Here is a 14,268-nt window from a genome sequence, read left to right as displayed (position 1 = left end):
GAATCGCGTCTGAATCTCCTTACTCCACTGGCAACTCCAAAAAACTTTGATGGGCTTTAAGATGTTTGATAGGAGAGTGAAATCAAATTTTAGTTAAGTGCGAAGAAGAATAATGTACCCTTTGTTATTATCTACTTGGAAAATCTCGGTTGTATTACGATGTAATGCTTAGAGGGTCTATGATTAGTTTAACCTCTTTTTCACTAATAACAATAGGATTAATAAACTTGAGCAAATGATACTAGTATATACAGACATAAGAAAATATTATCATGCATGATTGTGTATCGATGAAATCGTATCATGTTTAGTTATCGTACGAGAACAAGGTTCTTTAGTAATTAAATTAACATTCTAGTCATGAAGTATTTTTTCTATCAAATATTTCGCTTAGCACCAAAATGTTATATCCAGAATATTTATTTTATAACTTATAAATTCTAGATATTTTTATATCATTTTTATAAAATTTTAATTATGCTGTTATTGCTAGGAATTATTGAAGGAGAGTTTGAAAATCCCGGAAATTAGTAAATTAAGATACATGATCTAAAAAATGCACGAGAGACATTTTCACGCGAAAGGGCTTAAATTTCAATGACTCAAATGAAATAGTAAATGAAAAATCATCAGTCATCGTAAAGCCATCCAGGAAAGGAACTAGAGTATTTTTTATAATAATTGTTTGGTAATTAATTTCAAAGATTACTTGCGGCACTTTATCCATATTTAATGCAATACTAGTTAAACATATATTACATGTGGTATTTATAATTTCTCTATTTCAAGATCTTTACCAGTCATAAATAAGCAGGTCGTATTGTTATATGTATTATACTTATTAACCCCTATTTCCTGCTGAGAAATGCTCATCCTAACATTTTTTTTTTTGAAAACGATTCAATATTCCCACCATTAAGCATTAAGCTCTTCAGAACCGTGAGCGCAGTAATACAGTTATCATGGCTGTGGTTAGTCGATCTAATACCCTTCCTGTCGAGTTAAGGATAATCTCCAGGCAAGACTGCAGGCTCGTACATGTAGTTGGAAATTGGCCTTGAGAGCCAAGGAGGGAGGAGAAGGATGTATCAGTTCGTTTCAAAACTATTTATAAATGTATGTGCTCTTGTTTGAGTCCATGTGTATTAGTGTGAGCGTATAGGTTGTGAGTGTGTGTGTTTTTGTGTGAGGAAGGAGGCCTAATAAGATTCTGAGAAAATTAAGGAGGATTAAAAAACTAGGAGATTCGAAAGGTGGCTTGGGTTGAGGGGAAACCTCCCAAAAGCACGCCTTCCTTCCCTTTTAACTTTCACCGCCATTCGTCAGTGCTGCGGCCTTAGAATGGGGCAGCTGTGGAAGGAGGCTACTTGGGTTTGGGGGTGGAGGGAGGGAGGGAGAGATTGTTGGGGGTCGCTCTGTCGGACAGGGATGGTGGGATCCCTTCGGAATTCGTCTGGGAAATTCGAGAGAAAGGTGGGAAGAAAGGCTTCTGGGAGCCGAACGAGGGGAGGGGGTGGCAGGGAGCGTTGGTGGCGCGTTCTTTTTCCTTGGAGTAACTTAAGGAGTTTTCGGGATGCGAGACGGTTGAGGGAAAGGGGAGTGGTCGGTAGGGTGGTGAGGGTGGTAGGGCTGTGGAGGGGAGGACTCGTGTCGAGCGTCGGGGTGTGTTGGCGGGGAGGAGATGAATAGGAAATTCACTCGGTTTGTGACTCGGGTGTTCGGTAAACGTGCGCCGGTCCGACTTCGTGGATGAATTAGGCGGGAGAAAAGGGTGGGAAAGGATATAATGGGGGCGAGTAAAAGGAAAGGGGAGAAAATTAAAAGAATTGGTCCTCGGTGATCCAGTTGGAGATTATGCAAATGGGGAATGAATGTAAGCAAGAGATTAATTTCCGACTGAAAGAGGATAATTTATAGTGAAAAATAAAATTATTTCTCATGGATTACAGTTGTTTGGATACTCTTGAAAGGCAATTACTTTTTGATTGAAGGGAGTGCTTTTTAATTTTAGAATATTACTATTTAAGGGCGCATTTATTATAGTTCGTGATAGTATTTATCTGCCTCTGCTAAGGATAATTGAAGTAATTGCCGCAATGACATCCATAACTTTCTTGCTATGTGAACCGTATTAATTTGAACTGTATCATTATCACTTGAGCACTTTATGTCATATCAGAATTCTAAGTAAATTTGCAAGTATAATGAAATATTTCACTTAAAAAGTGAAAAATCATTTGGTATTGTTGTAATATTAAGTGAGTAAGAGAATCACATGTGTTTCCATGAAGGTTAATTAAAGAGCTGTATTCCCAGGAATTTTATTTAGAACGTTCTTTCTGCATTAGTGTGTTTACAACGGGAAATTAGACAATCATGCTAAGATAATAGAAATTTAGCTCTCTTAAAAGGCGAAACTCGGCTGTACGAAGTCCCGACTACTCTTAAATCATGTTTCAAGGATAATATTTACCTTTAATTTTACAAAGAAACACAGGAAAAAAGCTTGAGCCAGTGTTTAGTATACTTATCGTAATTGCGGTCGCGTGTATGTATAAATACTTATTTTACTGCATGTAATCTGATTATGGCCCCTTGCATTTTAAGTAAAATTCAATAATTATTTTCTTAAGGGTTATTATTCTTGGGGGAATACTTCATACCGAATAATATCATCACATAGTTTTGAAATTTCTGTATTAATAGAAATGATGATGATCGAACGTATTTTGACGCACCTTTTACTGGCAAAGCGCACATAGTCTATGGACTATGTGGTTTGCTTGACATTTTTTACTCACATGGAGTCGTCTTCAATGATTGTGGTGGGATGCGGAACTTTTCCTAGGGTCGTCTTCACATAATTAAATTCTGGAGAACAAAGGAGCTGGAAAGGAATAAAGGTTTTAGAGAGGCCTGTGGAGTACGACGTTGTTTTCGATTAACGAGACCGATATGGAGAAGGTAGATTCAGGACACCATTAGGTGTGGCTCAGAGGCCACCTCCCCCAAAACATTGCGCTCTCTTCCCCTCATTCTTTCTTTTCCGTTATATTTACTCGGAGACATTTAATCTCCATGCCATTTTCTTCGAGTTGCGTGCCACCCGGGTCTCTTGGTGAGCCTCATCCGGCTGAGAAGAGCCCTAAAATTTAGTGGAGGAATGAGGACAGTGTGTATCCGCCTCTACCGCTCTCCATCCTCGAGGTTCTCCTCTTAGTAAGACGTTTTCATTCTTTCCCCGATGATAATGTCATAGGGGTCATTCACAAATTACTAAAGTTTAATCCTGTGTGGGAGGGGGTGCTGCTGATTACATTGTTCCACACCGGAGGGGTGTTATGGGTTCTTTGTGCCTAGCTCCAAGAATCGGGGGAGCGTTTCAGTAAAATCTTTGACGCACCGCGTTCAATATATACTACCTTGATCAAAAATTTCCCGGAATTTATTCAGAAAATTAAAAATACAAGTTTATTCATCTAAATCTATATTGTCCCCTTCAAAGTAATCCCCATCGACTGCAACACACTTATGCCAGCGCTTGATCCAATCCTCGAAACATTTTTTATATTCGGTTTTCGGTATGTCCATCAGTGCTTCCTGCGATTTTTCCATTACTTCCTCTCGGCTGCTAAAACGCGTTCCCCGTAATGGTTTTTTAACTCGATTGAACAGAAAGAAGTCACAGGGAGCCAAATCAGGTGAATTCGGTGGCTGTTGGATGGTATTTGTTGCATTTTTCGTCAAAAAATTACGAATAATGATTGCACTGTGCGACGGTGCGTTATCATGGTGCAAAATCCACGAGTTTTCTGCCCACATTTCTGGTCTCTTTCGGCGAATTGCTTCACGCAAACGTCTCATAACGCCCAAATAATACTCTTTGTTTACTGTCTGGCAAAAATTCATGATGCACTACACCGTTGTAATCCATGAAAACCGTCAGCATTGCCTTCTTTTTTGACTGAAAACGACGTGGTTTTTTTGGTCTCGGCTCATTTGGTGAACGCCATTCACTTGCCTGATGTCTGGATTGCGTGTCGTACTCATAAACCCACGTCTCGTCTCCAGTAATGATCCTTTTGATGAATGTGGGATCGGATTCAGCCTCGCAAATCATGTCTTTTGCGACGTCAACACGGTCTCTTTTTTGCATGAAATTGAGGTCTTTTGGCACCAACTTTGCTGCTACACGACGGAAACCCAAATCATTAACCACAATGTCTTGGGCGGATCCATAGGCAATGTTCAAGTCCTCCGCTATTTCTCTGATGGTTAATTTGCGGTTATTGACCAACATTTCTTTTACTTTATCAATTTTTTCACCGACTTTCGATGTCGATGGTCTGCCACTGCGTTCATCATCTTCGATTGACTCACGACCACTTCTGAACCGCTCGTGCCACTGGTAAACGACCGTTTTTTTTAGAGAATCGTTGCCGAAACACTTTTCCAACATTTCCAACGTCCGTGCGCCACTAAATCCGTTTTTTACGCAAAATTTAATACAAGTTCGTTGTTGCAAATTTAAATCCATTTCTGCAATTGTAAAAAATCGCCAACACACACAGAGATAGATGTACTCTTGGCTACGTAACTTTTGCAAATGTCAAGTTATGACACTAAGATTTAAAGGGAATATCAACAACAGATGTACCAATTTAACAAAAAAACAGAACTCAAATCGGAACGATGGGAGCGCCACACGGTGGTTATTCCGGGAACTTTTTGATCAAGGTAGTATTCTCGGTTTAACGATGGTAAACGGACTTGAAGTAATTAATGGGTTGCAGTTTCGACGGAAACCGTTAACCAGGAGCGAAGGGAAAAATTTATAAAGTCTTAGAAAATGTGGTATTACTACTTATTAGACGTAAGGCTGTACCTTACCATTCAGAGGATTCTATTGGATTTGGTAATCATATTCTTAATTTAAAATCTAATTCCATGAACCAACAGGCATTGAAATGTTGATATTTGAATCTGCATCACAATTTCTGACAAGCACAATGGTGTGTGCTTTCAGCTCGAGGGCACTCGACCTCTGACGTGCACGATGTGGATATAATTAAGTGCTTTTTAAAGAATTAAATTTTATATCAAGGACACCAATTCATTCCAACGGAAATTATTATTCCAAAGAATGTATTCCAAAGGAATTATTCCGAGGAAATTCATTCTATCAGACAATTTCTTTATCAAATAAAAATCTGCGTAGCGTACACGGCTGGGGAAGAAGTAAAAGGATGCGGTGTCTGTGAACTCTTGACTGTATTTTTTTCCCAGAATCCGAGGAGATGGTCATAAAAGAGTTCAACACTTGCTCCGGTATTTTTTTTGTTCTCTCTTCTTTTACGAATTTGCCCTCCGCCTACAGCGATTTTTGATGAATTATTAAGAAAAATCTTCAATTTTGGACAAATATGGAGAATTCATTTTCAGTGTACTTGGGCAGTTTTAATCAGAGTTTGACCAAACTTTCGCGAGATAAATCATAATAACTCGAGAATGGCAATAAATTTTATACCTCTAGGATATATAAACGTTTATATCATGTGTTACTAATGTGACCATTCTCCCTAAGACAGTACCTTGTTGCTTAATTAAATCAAAACCTGTTTCGAATTTTGAAATTATTCGTTAAAAATTGAACGAAAATTGAGTTTCCACCTTTCGAATTTTTACCATTTTATCTCAGCCTCGTGGAATAAGAATGCGTTTAAAATTTTTATCTTTATCAATGGAGTGCTTATTTTATAAACTATATTACACCATACTGTATGTCTTGTTTATTTCGTACTTTTACCTAACACTTTGATACGCAGTACATACCGTGCATCAAATAATGATATTGAGATTTTATCCGGCATCACTACGCAGTTTCGCTGACCGTGTTTTCAAAGTTGCCTGAAATTATTTTTGGCAAAGCAGATATTTTTTCCTTTTTACCAGAATTCTAAACCGCACTGCCTAAAAGATCTATTACGGTGCTGATAACCCCTGGTCTTGCCGCCCCTCTCTTACCGACGAGTCTATAAAGCATTAATCCCTGTCTTTTACTTGTCTCGATCGCCGAGGCCCATAATCTTCGTCGCTTCGACAGATCGCTTCATTGGAATTTATTACCAAGTAAAACCCTTACCCGCTTCCTCGTCCTTTAATGCCGCCTAGTCCGAGTATCCAGCACCTTTTTGAGTGTAACTCCCGTGCCACTCATGCCTGCGGAAAGGGGTTGTGGATGAGAGGAGGCACAGATAGACAGAGACAATGTGACCTCATTATTGCCTATAAAGTCGGCAGGAGGATGGACGGGGAGCTTATATCCGTTAGGTAGCAGGTGCTATCACCGGGTCGTGAGACTGCATTTTGCATGGATCCCACCTTCCCTCCCCACTTCCCATTCTTTCTTCCTTCCCTCCCCTTCCTGCTGGCTCCCTCTCCACCGAAGTATATTTTTCTCTTTTCCGACCGACCTTCGGCTTCCCTCTGGACAGCAACCATTTCGTTCCTCTCTCTTCTCGTGCTCCTGATCCTCCCTACCCTCCCTCCGCCCGGTTGATCCTTACCCATCCTTTCCGGTCGCCTCTCATCGTTGCCACCGCCCACGATCCTCACTGACCCCCCATTCCCTGATCCATATTCCCTCGCCGTCACCTTTGATGGCTAGCGCACGGATAGGATCACCATATCGGAGAGTGTGTAGGGTTTTGTCCCCTTTCGAAATTTTACACGCTTAATTTATTTCCACCCACTTTCGCTTTCTTGTTCTCCCCCACCCCTCGTCTCAATTTTCAACGTTTGTCGGATTGTGTGGTAAATATATATTTTTAGCCACCAGATGTTGGTGTTCTAATCCTCAAGGAATAAGCTTTTCTGGATTATCCATCCTAGATAGTTTCATCTTAAAATTCTAGCTTTAACAATATGTGTAGGGATTTTTATTCCCGTGTAATTATTGATCAGTCATATATTATTAAAATGTCTATTGCTTGAAAAACCCTTTAATTAGGGGAATTGAAAAGAAAAAGTATTTATTGAGTGAGATAGTAGTTTTTTTTTCTATGTCTTAGTTTTGTTTTCGTAGTCGTTATCATATATCTTCAATCAAGCTAGTCAACCAATTGAGTAGTAGTAGTTTTGAGGGGAGGCGACCGACAGCTGAGGTCATTTGCGCCATAGGGGATGGATAGGAAAGGATGAAGGGTGGAGAGAAACCCGGCGTCGGCATTAGCCTACTCTTTACGAAAGGCGCCAAGGGGTCCGCAGTTTAACGTCCCATCCGACGGACGGCGTACTCACTCAAAGTGCCCTCCACAAAGCACCTCAAGGAGGGATCGAGATACCTCTGAAAAATATTCAACACCGCCGGGATATGAACCCGGGCCCTCTGGGTGGGAAGCCAGTGCGCTAGCCCCCGCACCATCTCGATCCCCCAACCAATTGAAATCTATGTTACATTATACTGGTAGTGTCACCATATAAATGTCTTATGCATCCGTATTCCAAAGGTAACATAAACATAGTCGGTCCTCTTTTTACTCCCGCGGACTACTTCCTTATTAAGGTGATTTATTTAATGATAAAAATGATTGCGACTTATTATGTAAGGATGACCTGCATATCCTTATTATATCCTGAAATTTAATAGGAACAAGTTAACCTGAAATTAAAGGGTAGAATCTTCTTTTTGTAACCATTCATGTTTCATTATAATTTTGACCTTTATTTTTAGCATATTTTCTTAAATATGTCTCAACTTTATATTGTTGAGTATTAATTAACCGAACTTGGAGAGAGATTTTTTAAGAGAACTCTTTTCTTTACACTGGAAGTTCCGTAGCAAAAGATAAGGCCAATACATCCAGGAGGATAAATTTGCAATCCTGCCCTTATGAATTCATTAAAGCCACCTAATTCTCTGCGTGCGTCGCACTCTGTAAATGAAATGCTACCAGGATCTGCCTCCCTTTAAATTCGGCCTCAAAATAATAGTATGTTAATACGGCCGCTTAAAAATAGCCCATTATATTTTTTCATAAAAAATGTTTACCCTTTATGTAATAACATATGCATATTAAGCCTAAATATTTTGCTAGCTTCAATTTAAGTATTTGTTAAAAATGTACGGAAGAGATTATTGCGTCGGTTACTTCTGTAGTGGCGTGGTGAATTTGGAGCCATTAGCCTACAGAGCTCGCTTGCTTACAAAAGCTATTTAGGGAAACGAAAATATACATGTGGACAACTGGTTCTCACTCATAGCTTCGCTTGGCTGTCCCCTCGTCGACCGTTGAGGTTTATTCCACAGATTCCTTAGCTCTTCAATAAAAAAGGCCGAGTTATAAAAAATCGTGTAATGTAAACGCGCTTTGTAAATGGGTCGAATATATCTCATAAATATGCATGAAGTCGGAAGCTGCAATTGTCGACTGGATGAAGGGGCGGTGACGCGTCTGATAAATATAAAGAAGGAATAACGTGTTTTCTACCCGCCTCCTTGTTTTAGACCAAATGCAAATTTATCTGCATAGTTGTGAGAGGGTATTGTATTAGCAAATTCTAAAGTTAATTGAATGCTCGTAGACACTCGCGTCAACTGCTAAGCTTGATTCCTTTCAACCGAATATACTAAATCAGATTGAGATAAACACTGACCTCCGGTACTATTTTTGGGGTCGAATCCCGAATCCCATCGACAAAAGAGTAGAGAAAATCGAAGATGAGCACAACTCTCAAGCATCTAAAGATGCAACTCTCGAATGAAATGGGTAAGATTTCAAAGTTTCAATATGAAAAATGATTTTTCCATTTGACCGATATACTGATCTAGTTGACTCTCCAAAATATTGTCTCAATTAATCATGCTAAGATGATGATAGAACTAATTTTCTTCATTTACCAGGAAGGTCTATCGATGTTCAGTCGAGTAAATTCTGTAAAGCTAATTAATAAAATGTAAGATTATTATTCTATGGAAAAGGGTATCGTGGTCATATTTTTATTGAATTACATTAGGTTTTCAGCATTAAATATGGATAGCTTAAGTAATCCTCAATTTATTCTTCATAAATGATTCATTCACTGAATAATTCATGAAAAAAGTATTTTCGTGCATTTTCAATAGACGTGTCATTTGGTTATAATAAAAAAATTCTATTCAAATATTAAAAATCGTGAATCATAGAAGTGGAGTCAATAAAATTCGTTTTTTTAATGCACTGTGTACATTTTTTATGGTAGAATTTGTTACTAAACAGTAAAATTATCGAAATATAAGCTATCATTCAGGATCGATTATTTTTAGTGTATACTTAGCATATGGAGTTTTAGATAAAAAAATAGAAATTTCTGTTTACATCTTCATCATATGATTCTTAATCGTACAATTTTGCAATGCGTATTCCATGCATCAACAAACGCCACGAGTCTCTGGCGATGCACTTTTAGGAGTCACTTCATTCGACCATTCCACCATCATACTCATATTTCTAGTGGTTAGCTGTTTGTCTCCCAAATAAAAGTATTACGGTCATTAGTATTCACTTAAGTTATGATTTGCTGCAGTCTGTGTTGTAGACTTCTGTCTGTTACAGATTTTCTGACTACTCGCTTAAATAGCTCCAAAGTAATTTATTAGTTACAAAATTTTATGCTAGCCCCGATGCATTTCTTCCTAACAAAGAGGTTACCAAACAATTACCTATATTTTTTCATTGGGCCATATATGATACTTCGTATGACTGTGATAATTTTTCTTATAACATACAACTGTTCCATTTGAGTTTTTTGTAAAACCATCCCCAAATGTTACTCTTAAATCTCACGGATCACGGAGAGGAACTAATCAGGCATTGCATGTCTTTATAGTGTATAGCAATGTGGAATAACACTGAGTTCTTTGATTAAATTTTGCTGTTATTAACATTATTGCACTGTAAAATTGAATTGTCAGACTAAATTTAGCAGGGAAATTCTATTAATATTTTTAAAACTGAAGGCACTATTGGTTGCATGTTTCAAACTTCAAAATACAATGATATGACAGGTCAAGGGAAATTCGTCCGTATTACTATGAACCTGTTTCGAAAATTTTCCATATTTTCACTTTAGCTGGGGTTGATTATATTAGTTTTAATGCTTGTTTTAATCTTTACTCTTTTATTTTTCTTATTGTGAGCTATAATAAAAAAGATCTATGTCGTTTTCGTGAAAGAGGAAGGCTAGGTTAAACGCTAAAATAGGAGTTCATGAAATAGAGCAGGTGTAGCAGTTGTCCTATATCGGATATATTTTAGATCAAAACGGTCATAGTATTAGAGATATGACGAAGACAATACGAGGAATTACGTTAGGCTTTAGACCGTTCACAAGGACGAGGGAATTGATAACCGGGACGTTGAGTAAAGATGCCAAGAAACCGCTCGTCAAAACTTAGATAAGGAGCGTGGTTTGTTACGGCGCGGAGTCGTGGTCGGTGAAGCAAGATGATTGGTGTAGATGGGAGGCTTTTGAAATGTGGGTTTGGTGAAAGAATGATAAAGTGAAATGGACATAAAGTAAAACAAACGAGAGGGGTGGGGAGAGAGGATTGTTAGGAGAAATCCAAGGGAGGCAAAAGAGATAGATGCAGTGTTTTGATTGGCTGTAGAAGACCTTGACAGAGCGGAGGACGTTAGAAAACTGAGGGAGGAGTAGGAATGCATGGATAGACAGGTTGGATGGAATAAAGGGAATATGGGGATCGAGATGGTGCGGGGGCTTCCCACCCTGAGGGCGCGGGTTCAAATCCCGGCGGTGTTGAATATTTTTCAGAGGTATCTCGATCCCTACTTGAGGTGCTTTGTGGAGGGCACTTTGAGTGAGTACGCCGTCCGTCGGATGGGACGTTAAGCCGCGGACCCCTTGGCGCCTTTCGTAAAGAGTAGGCTAATGCCGACGCCGGGTTTCTCTATACCCTTCATCCTTTCCTGTCCTTCCCCTATGGCGCAAATGACCTTAGCTGTCGGTCGCCTCCCCTCAAAACTACTACTACCCATAAAGGGAATATGCATAGTTGAGGAATGATGAAATGCTGCGTCGGGTGTTGGGTTACATATTGTTTGGAGAAGCCAGAAAATATAGCGTTGTAGAACCTGTGTTAATCGAAACGCAAACTTACGTGTATAGTATAATTCCACTAATATTATTAGGTCACAGTACCTCGATACTAGTTACTAGGATCGTACTTCATTATACCTTGACTTCTGCTTTCCTCCGCTTTCGCAGTCCCTTTTCTTACTTTCCCCACATTTTCTGTCGAGGAATTGTGAGTATTTTTTGTCCGTGCACCCCTCTCAGTTACCTCTTTTCGAAGTGAGTGCCTGTTCCTTCCCGCGCGATGCCCTCCCTCTTCTCTCTCTCTCTCTCTCATTGCCCGCCTCTCATCCTATCTCCACTCTTCATCACTCAACGTCGCAAGGTTAATGAGTTTGCAGTATTATCCGCGAAACACCGGTGAAGGGTGGCAGTTATTAAGGACAAAAGCTCTTTCCTCCCTCTTTGAGCATCTAAAGCAATAGAAAAGTATCACTATCGCCTTATTCTTCGGCGATAATTAGTATTTTCATTAATACTTGAGGACAAATTGTTCCCATATTGGCTATCACAGGTTCCAATTTTGCTAGTAACATACCAATTTCATTAATTAAAATAGGCATTAGGCAAGCAATTATAAAAATACTTGTTCCGGAATTAGTCGACAAAACACGCGATGACAGTTTGACGACATTAGCACCGACTCGCGAGCTTCCAAATACCTTGGGAGTCATCCGCATATCGCCGCGGAACCGTTCGCTGCTCTATGATTTCATATAAGGATGATTTATGAAAATAAAAATCTCTTTATCTTTTGCTGAGCAAACGGCGTGGTGGAGGGAAGTGATGATTATTTTACAACATTCTAAGAGAATTTTGTGTTACGCATTTAATAATGTATAATAATTAATTCTTTTGCATAATACCCTTAGCTGCATCATGACCCGTAATCTTTCAAATAGCAGTTTCGAAGGACTTTACATTACTTTTGTAAACTAGCTGAAAATGAATTTGGTGATGTATTCAGTACATTTTATGTTTGTGTAAATGGTGTATGAGTGAATGCGTCTAATACCTCCTGGAAGTATCCACGGTTTTCTATTTCACAGTTTCTTATAAGTAGTCTCCAATCGTGAATTGTTCATCAAAAGCGTCTTGCAAACTAATTTTATCCGTAGCTTTAATTTTTGGCAAGATTGGTTAATTTTAGCATCAAGGATACGACTTAATCTCTTAATATCAGGATGCCCATGAATTAGCTACTCACAATGAACAAGACTAATTTAAGTACTATTTCAAGCTCTTCGTCGAACATGAGCACGAATTTTTAAGTGGAATGCTTCATATGCTCATGGTATAATTAGTGTATCTGTTACAATACAAAATCTGACGTCGAATGGAGTTGTTGCATTTTCACTGGCATTTACCCTTAAGAAATTCCTGTAATGTGAAATCGTTGAACATCGTATCACTCTGCTAAACTAATGAAATTACATGGTTTTTCCATGTTACGTTCCATTTGTTATATCCTTCTCCTTGACATTCTTTGGAAGTTGACGCCATTTCACAAATAATTTTTGACACATCCTCTTTTTTGTTCACTCGCTGGTGAGGTGTATGGGCACGTGACACATCTTCCGACCTTTCCTATATTTTTATTAAATGTATTATGTGTAAACACTCATGCTTGTGATGTTTTCGTTACCGTCATGCCGGCTTGGAAGAGTTTCATCAATTTTAATAATTTTATGTTATTTTTTCCGTTTTTATCAGTAACATTAAAGCGTTTATAATTCTGAATGCTAGTGCGACTCGGATTGTGTTATCAAATGCATTGACATATTTTGTTGTAGACGAATGCATTAAAGTTAGGTCCATTCTTTATCTTTCCTAGGAAAGTAAATTTCTACGGGAGGAAGCATAGAACCACTAGGAAATATCTCAATTCATTATATTATGCGTAGTGCACTTGTTATAAATCGTGTGAATATGTTTTATGGCAATGTACCTGTTCCTAATAACTTTTTTTTAATGTTAATATCGTTTGAAGGAAAAATATATGGACATCAGGAGTCAAATACCCAGTTTAGGCGTTTTGTCTGGTTTAATTAATGATATGATTGGACTCTTGCTGCTTCAGATATAAAAGTACTTTTACGCATGTTAAAATGGTTATGTATGAGAAGATTTTCCGCCAATAGTATATAGATATTGACTTATAGTGCCTTAGAAAAAATACCTAATTCTCACCTAAAACATATAAAAGTGCTTGAAATTAAGTTTTGAAAGATGATTTTATCCAGACGCCATGATTTGTTAATATCCTGAAGATGAATAATAATTATTCAAATCATGAATTGTACAAAAATCAATTTGGGAAAATCAATTTGTATTTGATGTTTGTTCTCATCTGTGACTTAATCTAAAACATTCCTTTTCATAGATGTATTTTAAATACGTTAGCCTACCACATTTTCATTTCGCAATATTAGTGGGCGATGTATTTCCATTCCGTTGTTATTTTATGCATACCAAGCCCTTTTTTTAATATATGGTAGTCGTGTATGACTATGCATTTATTTTTTATTTCTGTCATTCGCTGCAATCCTCACGTCTTCGGCGGGAATTCCTCAAACATGGAATTCTCAAAAGAGCGTATACTCCTGAGACCACGAATGTGATGACTGCTTGGAAAGAATGGACTCTGTGTGATTTGTAGTCATTTTCAGCGTTCCGTTTACAAAAAAAGGATTTGGAAAAAGGTTTTCAAAAAAATGCGTGGCAAATGATTCCCGGTTTCATCGGTATATCCGTTTCAAAACAAACGTTTCGAGTTGATCTCGTTATCCGCCCAGTCGTGCTTTTAGACACTCGTAATGGAATACCATTATTAGATTACTGATTCTGCCGTATTTTTCCTGCGGAAGAAACCTCGTTTGAGTCCTTAAGCGGAAAGGTCAGATGAAACAGAAAAAAAATTACATGAATTATTAATTTTTGATTAATTATTCCTTCTAAAAGATAAAGGGCAGCAAAGAATAATCTGTTTATTAATCGTATAAATCTGCGTGGCTTTTTGCGCTTCACATCTGCAACGAATGAATAAATAATTTCCTTGCGTTTGGTGCGAACATTTAGGTGTGATAAACTCGTGCTTTATGCGTCCGAAACAGAAAAGGGAGCGGAAACCAGCAA

This window comes from Hetaerina americana, unplaced genomic scaffold (assembly GCF_022747635.1).
Source record: "Hetaerina americana unplaced genomic scaffold, ioHetAmer1.1.p SCAF_6, whole genome shotgun sequence".
NCBI classification, from domain to species: Eukaryota; Metazoa; Arthropoda; class Insecta; order Odonata; family Calopterygidae; genus Hetaerina; species Hetaerina americana.
This window is presented reverse-complemented; position numbering follows the sequence as displayed.